The sequence below is a fragment of the Talpa europaea genome, assembly GCF_964194135.1.
Source record: "Talpa europaea genome assembly, chromosome: 3".
Classification (NCBI taxonomy): domain Eukaryota; kingdom Metazoa; phylum Chordata; class Mammalia; order Eulipotyphla; family Talpidae; genus Talpa; species Talpa europaea.
This window is the reverse complement of record NC_140069.1, coordinates 10,708,669-10,720,819: the sequence shown is the minus strand read 5'-3', so window position 1 is coordinate 10,720,819 and position 12,151 is coordinate 10,708,669.

Here is a 12,151-nt window from a genome sequence, read left to right as displayed (position 1 = left end):
AAATCCTGTGTCTGGGGTTACATCTCACTTCTGAAGCCCTTCTGTTGTGTGACTTTGCTCTTCCTTAAGTAGGAGTGAACCTGATTTCCTCAGTCCCTTACTGCCATTCTATGAAAAACAAATGATTCTGTGAATCTCTGGAAACAGGGACTACAGCGACCATCCTCAGAGTGACCGTGGGAATAGCTGTGCTTCTTCCTTTTACACCTCAGCGCAGGTCACGCGATTGAGGTCCTTGTCTGATTTCATTCTGGACGAGAAAAGGCCTGGCAGCCATGGAGGGTATGGAATGGCCTTTCCACATAACTTTGGTTGGGCAAGGATGGGAAAGGGTGGGCAAGTCTTTAGTGAATCAGCCCTGTGCCCCCTAAAAAGAAAAGAAACCAGATCTCTTTACCCTAGGACGTCTTTACTAGCCCCTAGTAATGGCCCATGTCAGATTTCAGTGGGCTCTTTAATAATCCCAATTGCAGCCCATGACTTAGTGGTTCCCAGAAGGGAAAGACGATAATATTGCAGCCAAATTTTACAGTGTGTTTCTCATTTCCTCTTCTCGGCAACCCTGTAAGTTGACTGATCTGTTCCCACTTAACAGATGTCGATGCTGAGACAGAGCGGCTGAACTTTGCTCAGGTTATGCGGCTAGCGAGTGGGGTCAGAGGGCCCGCATGACTTTACATCTTTGCCCGCTCCCCTTTTGTGTGTTCTACCTTGGATTGGACACGCTACCCCAGCAACACGATGTCTCCTTTGTGGAGCAACCTTTTTGCTGGAGATTTTCACCAGGAGTAGACAGCATGCGGGGGAGTCTGGTTTCAGTCTCTGATCTACCAGCTGAGCTGTTTCAGTGGAGTGCTCCTGGAGTACTAGGATATGTGCTAAGGGCTTCCCATGAATTAGCACATGATAACCTCACCGCACCCCTATAAAGAATAAGCCCCTTTTTGGGCCTCCCCGGTGGCGCAGCGGTTGAGCGCTGGGTTGCGAAGCTGCCCGTGACCTCTGCGGCGCCGGTTCGATCCCCGGCTGCTCCCCGGCCACTGGAGGAGGGGCCCGCATGGCGCGCAGACCTCTCCTGCCGCCCGCTGCTCCCCTCAGCAGTGTACTTCGGTCCTTCTGCCTGCTCTGCTCCCTGCTCTGGCTCTGGTGAATTCTCTCACCCTCCCGCGCTTCTGACTGTACCCAGTGCTTGTATAAACAAACAAACAAACAAGTAAATAAATAAATAAAACATGCCTCTATTAAAAAAAAAAAGAATAAGCCCCTTTTTAATAGGTGAAGAAACTGGAGTTCAGAGAGGGTAAGTGGTTTGTCCAAAGTCACACAGCCCAGTATCCCTTTGCTCATTCACACACTCAGCGCGCTTAACCATGAAGTCTACTGCTCCTCTGTTTTTATTATTTTTAACCTGGGAGGGAACTCAGATATGACTTAGTCCTAAAAGAAGAGTGTTTTCCTGGGCTAGAAAAGCCCCGGTCATGCACCAATAAACATTAGTGGCAAAATGAGTGAAATCCAAATAAAATCTGAAGTTTAATTAGTAACAATGTCCTGAAGCTGGTTTCTTAGTGGTGACAAATGTACCACAGGAATGTAAAATGGTGACATTGGAGGAAAAAAGTGAAAGGCACATGGGAACTCTCTGTATTATAGTATTTGTAACTTTTCTATAAATCCAAAATCATTCCAAAATACAAAGTTATTAAAAAGAAAAGCCTGAGTCTATTTTCAGCCAAGAAAACCAAGGCTGAGACTGGAGGAGCCACAGTCACGTTGTGGTGAGTTTGCCCCTGACTGGGCACCCAGGCCTCTCCCCCGGCTCCAGCTCCCTGGTGCTGGCAGGTGTGTGTGCATGGCCTTCTGGAATGTGTCTAGAGGCGCTTCTGAGGAATGTGTCAGAAACTTTTCTTGACACAGGACAAAGCATTTTGAAAAATCAGTTCCTTGACCTTTAGGTTAGTGAATGACATGAGTGTCTGCTTCACCTTCCTCATCTGGTGACCTTTCTTGGTCATCCACAGCCTGGAGAGCCAGTCTGAGAATTGCTCCACCTGGTCACTGATTTTAATCCCATGCCTTCTTAGCCAGAGGCAGCAAGAGCAAGCTGAGGGGGTGGGAGCACATCCTCCTGGGAGGAGAGCTTGGCCGCAGTGTGAAGAGGAAGGCATTTGGGGCCTGGGGCTGGAGTACTTTTTTTTTTTAATATTTATTTATTTATGCATACAAGAGCTGGGGTGTAGGCCAGAGGTGTGGGGGGTGAGAGCATTCACTAGAGACAGAGCGGGGAGCAGAACAGGTGGATCTACTGAAGTACACTGCTGAGGGGAGCAGCGGGCGAGACAGGAGAGGTCTGCTGTGCCATATGGGTAGCTCCCTGGCCAGGGATCAAAATCCTGCTGCAGTGGCTACAGATAGTTTCACAGTGCTGAGACTTAACTCCTTGAGCCACCAGAGAGGCCGTCAAGTACTTTCTGAATGGATTCCTCACCCCACTTACAAGCCAAGACGTCTGAAAGCTGAAGCCTGGCCCCTGGGTTAGCAGGTGAGCTCCCACTCTGTCTCCCGTGCCCCACTTTATACATGGGGAGCCCGGCCAGAGAGGGCAAAGAATAGCTAATTTGCAGCCAATGCTCCTTTTCCATTCAAAAAAGTTCGTATTTTGCAAAATCAGTTCTTTGGCCTAACCTTTAGATACTAATTTGATTTCTCAACAGCAGCGTTTTAGAGTCGGACGCCCAGTGCCTGCTGATCAGCATCTTTCTCACGTCTTCACTAGGGGAGGGAATTTGTGGACTCTGCCATTTCACAGGCTGCCCCAGACACCCCTTATATCTTAGACACACTACTGTGTCCAGCCAGCCTGTGGCTCCCACCATCCCAGAAAAGGAGCATTAGAGTAAGGGGGATGATAGGAACCCACAGGTATCGCATATTTAGTTTTTGCCTTAGCACTTTGCAAGTACGGGCTCATTTCATTCTTAGAGTGTGTGAGGAAGGTGCTCTGATGGGTCCCATCTTACAGTCCATACCTGAAGCTCAGAGAGGTTAAGTGCTTTGCTGAAGGTCACACAGCTACTGAATGGGATCTGCACATTTGGAGCGTGAGCATGAATATTCAGATCCCAATTTAGAGGAGGCCAGGAAGCTAGAAAGAGAGGGCCCAGGCGTGCATAATCAGCAAACTCCAGCAGTCTGTGTTCCCGGTGCCTCCTGAGGCCTCCCCCTCTGGGGAAACGGAAGGGGTGGTCCTGCAGAGGTCACAGAGGGCGAGGGTGGTGGGGCCAGCATTCGGAAGCGCTCTTGCCCTGCAGATGTTCTCCAATCCACCCTCCTCTATTGTTTTGTTTCAGAATAAACCCTGTTTGTTGATACAAGGATTTGCCTGTGCTTCAGGCCCACACGATCTCACCATAAAGCAAGCTCTGGTTCCACCTGAGCGCCCCGCGGGGCCATCTTGGCGAGGGTTCACCTTCTATTTTATTCTCATAAGGGACGTCCTTTCTATCACTTCAGCATGACCTGACCTTTCTGGGAGGGGGTTGTCGCTTCATGTTAGACACTCTGGAGAGCTGGCAGTAAAGAGGAAAGAACTGGAACCTCAGGGTTCAAGAGATCTGGGCAGGAGCCCCTGCTTCACAAGAAACTAGCCGGGGGGTCTGACAAGTCACTTGACCTTTCTCCCCCTGCCTCAGTGGCGACAGTGCCTGAGATGACCTCACCAACTCCTCCCACCAACCCGAAGGCTGTGGCTGTGAAGATTACAGGAGGTAAGTCCATGGAGTTGGCTCAAAATTCAGGCAAATCCCTGCTGAGTGGAAAGCACCCAGGCAGGCCAGTCAGAAGACCTGGGTTTGCATCCAACCCTCTCCCTCCTTGCCGAGTGTCCTTCAGCAGGTCGCCACATCTCTGACCCATAATTTCCTCATCCATAAAATGGGTACAGGTGATAAGAGTTTTGCAGGCTGCAGGGCTGCAGGCAGGATTGCTGATAAGGCACTTGCGAGCCTGGCCCAGGGTTGCCTGGGGTTGCTTGCAGGGGTCAGTGCCCCAGTGTCATTTCTGCACATTTCCCTTCCCTCCTTCGTCTTTCTTGCTTATTCCTTCCGGTCAGAGTCTTAACAGTTCTGGGGGGTGGCTTGGAAGGAAGGGCCAGAGGTAGGGAGCAGGGCAGTGCCCAGGGGGTCGGCCTTCTGGCCACCTGCTCCCTGGGACCTGCCGACCTTGGCCTTCATTAGTTCAGGTGAGTGGCGAGCATCTTGGATCCTGTGTATCCGGCCAGCTTCTCTGGGGTCTCAAAAACTCACCCTAAAGAGTCGGGGGAAGGGGAGACTCAAAACCACCATTTCACAGATTCCAGCTTGAATCCCAAATTGAGCAATCAGTGTTGTCACCCGGATCCCACAAGGGGAGCAGGGATAGACAACACCGGTGTGTGGGTTCCAGCCAGGCAGGGGCGCCTAGTTGCAGCCAGCCAGCAGGGGGGGGCCAAGGAAGGAGGCGGAGGGAGAGGCCTAGGGCTTGAGCTGTGGCTCCAGGACTTACCTGCTGCGAAGGGAACTAACCCACCCACTTCAGCCTCAATTGCCTGACCTGTGAAATGGGGCCAGAAGGAATCCTCACCAGAGATTCTGCAGCTTAAGTAAGATTGTGCCTGTAAACATTTCCGCATGCCTGACATGAACAAAATGCCCCGCAGATGTTGGCTACTGATAACTGGGGTCAAAGATAGTCAAAAGGAATACTTCAGTTCATCAAAAAATGCTAAACAGTGCTTCCCAGGAGGGGGTGGGGAATCTTATTAAGATGCAGATTCTACTCATCAGGGTGGGGGTGGGGCGGGGCCTAAATGCTGCATTTCCGACAGTTCCCAGCTGATGTATCCATAGACGCTGCTGATTAGTTAGAGTCGCAGGAGGTTGAAACCCACACCCCAGCAGAGACCTGCTGCGTCTCAGGATGAGCTCATTCCTGAAAATGGTGGGTTTGGGGGAAACACAGGAGAGGGCAGTGGAGGAACTGACGTGATTGAGTCGCCGCTGGGCATTGGGTGTGGGGTGTGTTGAGTGAACTCTCTCTCTGCCGCCTCTCTGAGGGATGTTCCCTTCTACACGGTACCAAGGAGAGCTGAGGCTCATGTTAGGAACTCAAGGTCACAGTGCTTAGTCAAGGGAGGGACTGGACATGGACTTGGGTCTCCCTGCCTCCAACCACAGCACCCACTGTCTACTTCAGAGGCAACGTCAGGAAGCTGAGAACAAAGCCAAGACAAGAGCAGCCAAAGTGAGCCAACTCCTCTCACTGGACCTTGGTTTCCCTGTTGGCAGAATGAGTGTCCTGGGTGTAACTGCCCTCCGAGCAACCTCCCCGCCCTCCTGTTGGAAGATTGTCTTGGTCCATGTGCTCTCTCGTCTTACTCAGCGACACTTGGCTGCATCCCCACTCTGCTTCCTAATTTGGTGCCGAGTTCTGGTTGTAGTCACATCAGTGCTACCCTGTCTAGCAAGGAACACCAGCAGAACCGTGGACACAGCCGTCTTCTGACAGCCGACCGAGCGGTGTAGTGGGGACTAGAAAATATGAGGCACCTGGGTCAGAGAGAACATTCTTCTCCTCCCCAGAGTGGAGACTTTCAGGTCCCTGCAGGTAGACAAGGCCACTTGCGTCAACTTGGTCACGTGGGATCCGGTTTTACCTGGAGCCCAGTCTCGGAGTCTTAACCCCACAGGGCTGAGTGGTGCTAATAGGATAGGCCTGGGGACTAGGCCCAGCAGCCTGCATTTCTTGGGTAGGCTCACATCTCCCTCCTGGGATTTGAGAACCAGGCAGGATTTCTGCAGGGTGTGTTGGCCAGGTTCAAATTCTGGCTCTGCCACTCCCTAGTGTATGACCTTGGGCAAATTATTTAATCTCCCTTGGCCTCAGTTTCCTCATCTGTCAAGTGGGACTCATACAAGTCCTTAGAATCGTGCCTCGTGTGTGGTGGACATGCACCCCACCCTCATCCATGTGACATGGGTCACAGCAGTGACTTATCTGTCATGTTCATTGCTGAACTCCCAGTACCTGGAACAGTGCCTAACACTGTTGGTGAATGTTCACAAATATTTGTACAATGATTGAGTCAGTGAAAATCCTAGAGTGGTGGGGTTCAAACTGTGTTCAAGGAACCCCAGAAGACCCAGGCTCACAGAGTGGGGGTTGAAGGAAATGTGAGGAGAAGCCCTTGAGGAGGAGTCAGTGTTGTTCTGCTCCCTTCCTCTGCCTGAGCTTTCCCATCGCTGGGCTATCAAAGTGGTTTGTGGGTGAAATTTTATTTGGATGGAGAGTTTTATAATTGAGATATAGTCAGAAAATCGCCACTATCCAAAATTTAGTGCTTAGATCACTTGCATCCCTGGGTGAGGGATGAGGATGCTGATACCCAGATCCTGGGGATCTTTTTGGAATTTACATTACACACACACACACACACACAGAGAGAAAATGTTGATTCCCGACCCTACCTACAAGCTACGGAGTCACATTCTTTGCAGATGAGGTATATACTTTTAATCAATCTCTTAGGGGAGTCTGATACTAACATTTGAAAAACATGCATCTAATCATTTTTCAAAAAAAGATTTATTTATGCATACAAGAGCTGGGGTAAAGGCCAGAGATGGGGGGGGGTGGGGGGCAGTGAGAGGATTCCACCAGAGACAGAGTGGGGAACAGAACAGGCAGACTGAGTGAAACACACTGCTGAGGGGAGCAGTGGGCGAGGCAGGAGAGGTCTGCCGCACCATGGGGGTAGCTCCCTGGCCGGCCAGGGATTGAACTCGTGCTGCAGAGGCTTTGAATTGCTTCATAGTGCGTTGCCCAACCCCTTGCACCACCGGGGAGGCCCCCGCATATAATCATTTTTCAAGAGGGGAAGTCAAGCTTGTTGACTTGTTGATCCTGAGGCCCCTGGCTCAGCACCTCCAGGTGGACATGAGGGAATGGAGCTAAAGGTGTCTTGACCTGGACCAGTGCTCCTTCCATCTTGTGACTTCCCTGACCCTGAAACATGGATCTCTATGCAGAGACCTCGATGCAGGTCATGAAAGGGGGTGCGGGGAAGGAGATGGGTTGCTTAACTCTAGCTTGACCTTGTGGCAACATTCTGCCCCTTGGATCACTGACCAGGCCCAGGTATGACCCAGGTGTGCACGCAGTGGGTGTTGGGTAAATGAAAGAGTGAATGAAAGCAACCATTCCATGGAGAGATGTAAACAAACGCCCAACACTCTAGTGGCGGGTAGTACTAAGCTCTGTGAAGAAAAAACTAGTTAAGGAATAGAGAGTGATAAGTTGGGGGGACTCTTAGCTAGAATGCCTCTTCTGAGGTGGTGACATTTGAGCAGAGACCTTAAGAATGCAGAAAACAACATTATCTAGTACAACATTCCAGGTGAAGGGAATAGTATGTGCAAAGGGTCTGAGACAGGAAAGTGTCTGGTGTGTTTGAGGACCTGCAAGGATTGCATCAGGCTGAGATGAGACAGGGGCCCATAATTCCTCAGGATAGTGCCCTCAGCTTGTTGGCTGTTAGTATCTTGGTGTCGTTTTAACTGCATGGTGTGGAAAGGTTGTTTCAGATTTACTTTTTTATCTGTTCTATTTTCTGTTATTTAAAAATCATATTCATTGAAGTACACTTCTCCTGCAGTAAAATTCACACTTGTCTAGTGTACAGGTGGATGAGATTTGACAAATTCTTCCACTTACCGAAGTTCCACCACAGTCAAGATAGCGAGTTTCCATCACCACACAGTTTCCTATACCCTTTGTGCTAAGTCTCCCCCTTCCCCACAGACCCTAGCAATGACTGCTCTGATTTCTGATATTTAAAATAATATGGTATGTAATATTTTCTGTCTACCTTTGTTCACTTAGCAGGAAACTTCTGAGGCTCGTATATGCTGTTGTATGTTTAGCAGTTTGTTCCTTTTAATTGCTGAGTAATATTCCATCGCGTGGATGTTCCACATATTATTTTTTCCCTGGACCAGTTGAAGGACATCTGGGTTGTTTCCAAATGGGGGTTATTATGAGGAAAACTGCCATAAAGTCATATACATCTCCTTGTGTGTATTTCTGTTTTTATTTCTCTTGGATAAACACCTCAAAGTGGGATGGTGACTTGATAAGAAATCACGGACTTGTTTTCCAGAGTGACTGCACTATTTTGCTTTCCCATTAATAATGTCTGAGAGCTTCAGTGGCTGCATATTCTCACCAACACTTACTATTGTCTGTTAATTAATTAGTCATTTAATTAATAGTGTAGCCATTCTAGTAGATGGGTAGTGCTATCTCATTGTAGTTCTAAATTCCATTTCCCTAGTGACTAATGGGGAACAGGATCTTTGCAAGTGTGTGTGTGCCATCACAGCTCCTCTTTGGTGAAGCATCTGCTCAAGTAGTCTTCATTTGGGATGTTTGTTTTCTTGTCGAGTTATAGGAACTTATATTCCAGGCACAAGCCTTTTAACCAATGTATATTTTACAATTGATTTTTTCTTGTCTTTTCATCTTTCTTAAAGACTGCCTTTTGAAGAGCTGATGCTTTACGTTTTCCTTAAGTTCAATCTACCAATTTTTTCTTTTATGGTTCACATATGTCCTGTGCTAAGAAAAGTTTGTCTAACCAGGGTTCAGAGATTTCATCCCCTATTTTTAAATTTTCTACTGAATGTTGTAGTGTTTTCCACATAGGTCAATGATCCCTTTTGAGTTCACTCTCATATGTGATGTGAAGGAGGGTTGAATTTTTTATTTTGTATTGACTATCTGTTCCAGCCCCCATTGATGTGAGATCTGCTTTACCAAGAGCAAGGCAGAGCACTGTAAGGCTTTGTGCACTGTTCCATCTGGAATGCAATTTCTTGTCCAGTGTGCGTAAGGCCACAGAAGCAGTGAAGGCACAGATTTGGGGGAAGCCCTGGGTGAGAAGTGGAATGTTCAGGGTGGACGGCAATGAACAGCACCCCCCTAGATGAAGAAAACACCAGCCTGAAAGCAGGGTACAGGGTGGCTGGGGAGGTGCCTGCTGAGGTGTTTCTCAGAGATCTCTGTCTTGCGTAAACTGTGGATTAGGAAAGCACTAGGTGAGGGAGGGTGGCTGGAGCGGATTACACCCCAGCCTGGCGCAGCGCCACGGAATGCAGCTTGCAGGGATGGCCTGGCCCAGCAAGTCATCTAGAGCTGGAACAAAGACAGGATGGCTTCCTTACTCTCTCCCACAGCCAGAAGGGAGTCTCTGGAGCGTCCAAAGGTGCAAGTGGGAGGCAGCTGGGAGACTCCCGGGACCCATTTATTCTATGTTGTAAAGGTTTAGCCCAGAGGAAAGTTAGCCACGAATAAATTCACTACAGTCCTCCTGCCCCCTCCTGCCCCCACATTGTCAGAACTGCCCCGGACCAATTAGACATCTGCACCACCACACCCCAGAGACCTAGGGGGGCCCCTGCAGGGAGCTGTTCCTCTCAAGTACAGTACTGTTGTGGCTCAGACATTTGACATGATCCCTGCCATCTAGGTGCTCAGGCTCAAACTGTGTAAGACGTGTGTTCAGTCCCTGCTGAAGGTCCTTGAAAAGGATACTTCCCTTTGCTGAGGGCGTTCTCTCTTCCAGACACTATGTCGGGGGCTCAGGCATGCTTGGATTTATTCCCTCCATGACTCTCCTAGGGTGGGATAGGTGTCCTCATTGCTAATGTAGAAGTTGGGACTCAGCGAGGTTAATTAACTTACCAAAGTTTGCACAGCTACTGAGTGTCAGAATCAGGCATGAACCCAATATCGTCAAGCTTCAGACCTTTGAACTTTTGCTGATCATGTGGACACACTGTGTGACAGGCACTTTGCTGGGACCATGGGGGTCCCAGAGGAGAACGAGTCACAGTGTCTAGGTCCTTGCTGCCTGGTGACGGGGTGAACAGAAATAACTGGGCTATCCAGACAGTACAGACAGTGCACGAGTCTCCAGGGGGTCTAGGTGGTGTTTTTGGAGGATGTGGCACGTGAGAGGCCTCTTGAGAATGGAGGCCTGTCCTCTGCAGATATGGGAGCCGGGGCAGGAGATCCTGAGAGAGACAATGGTGATGACAATAACAATAGCAAACCCAGCTGGTATTATATACCCAGCCCTGTTGTGCTGCGCAGATATTAACTCATTTAATCTTTTCAACAGCCCTGAGGAGGCAGAGGCTATTATTATCTTTATTCCACCAGTGCCCAGAAAGGCGAAATAACTTGCCTGTGGTCACACGGTTGGCAGGTGAGAACCAGGTGAGAACTGAGGCTCTGTGGGGAGAAGTCAGCTAGGAGCGTGATGCTTGTGAAGGTAAGAGAGAGAAGGTAGGTTGGGACTAGCTCAGAGCGCGTGCCCATGCCAGGTTGAGAACACTTTTTTTTCCCTTAGATTAATTTATTTATGCATACAGGCTTGAGGGGTGTGTGTGTGTGTGTGTGTGTGTGTGTGTGTGTGTGTGTGTGGTGTGGGTGGTGAGAGGATTCACCAGAGACAGAGTAGGGAACAGAACAGACAAACTGACTGAAATACACTGCTGAGGAGAGCAGCGGGCCAGACAGGATTGGTCTGCTGCGCCATGTGTGTAGCTCCCTGCCCGGGGATCGAACTCGTGTTGCAATGGCTGCCAATAGCTTCATAGGCTGTGTCTTAACCCCTTGTGCCACCAGGGAGGCCCAAGGACTCTTGCTGTTGTCTTTTGACTTGAGCCTTAGAATACTAGTGTCCTCTGCTGTGTTTCTGCTGCTTCTGGCTCATCCCTGTTTCCAGAGCTTTGTGCAGTGAAATTGCTGATGGCTTGGAAAACTAGGACGGGGCTCTGTTCATGGCTGACACCTGGGGCATAAGGGGGCCTTATATGTAGTAGGTCTTCCTGTAATGTTTGTTAATTGGGTAGATGAACGAATCAGCGTCACAGGACTCTGAAATCTAGCCATAGGGTTTGGGACTGGAGAAGGGACAGAAGCCCCACTGCGCTAGGGAGGCACTATGGCTGGAATGAACAGAGATAGAACCAGCAGAAGTGAGAACCATGTGGTATTGGACTCAGATTCCTCAGCGGTGGCTCTTCCTCTTCCTGCCTGCATGCCCTTGGGCAAATCACTCTACTCTGTTTATTTAAAATGACTGTAGTATGGGCCTCCCTGGAGGTGCTGGGGTTCAAGTCTTAGCACTATCAAGCTATCGCCAGCCACTGAGGCATGAGTTTGATCCCCAGCCAGGGAGCAACCCACATGGTGCAGCAGACCTCTCCTGTCTGGCCCGCTGCTCCCCTCAGCAGTGTATTTTGGTCAGTCTGCCTGTTCTGTTCCCCACTCTGTCTCTGGTGAATCCTCTCACCCTGCCCCCCCTCCCCCACCTCTGGCCTACACCCTAGTTCTTGTATGCATAAATATGTAAAAATAAATCTTAATAAATAAATAAATAACTAGCAAAATTCACATACCATAAAAATTGTCATCTTAACCATCTTAAAGTATAAATTCAGTGGCATTAATTACATTCTTGTTCTGTTCCCATCACTACCCGCCTTCAGAACATTTTCATCTTTTTCTGTGCCCTTAAAACACCATTTTCCCATTTCTTCTCCCTCTTCACCAACCTCTGGGACTCACCATTTTACTTTCCATGTCTAAGAGTTTGAGACTCTAGGTACTGCCTGTAGGTGGACTCAGAATAGTTGTCCTTTAGTTAGTGGCTTATGTCCCTTAGCAGTGTCTTTAAGGTCCATGCACGCTGCAGTGTGTGTCAGAATTTCCTTCCTTTTTAAGGCTGAATAAATATCCCTTGTGTGTCTGCACCACATTTTGCCTACCTGTCCATCCATTCACCTTTTGGCTTTTGTGAATAAGGCTGTGATGAAAGGGTGTGTCCAGGTCTGTTTGAGTCCTTGCTTTCATCTCCTTCGGGCATGTACCAGAAGTGGATTTGCTGGATCCCATGGTAATTCTGGGTTTAATTGTTTTAGGAACCACCATATTGTTTTTCTGCAATGGCCACGCCATCTTATGTTCCCACTGGCAGTTGCACAAAAGTCCCCACTGTCCCAATGGTCTCATCTACCCACTGGGAAGGCTGTTACCTGCCTGCACCAAG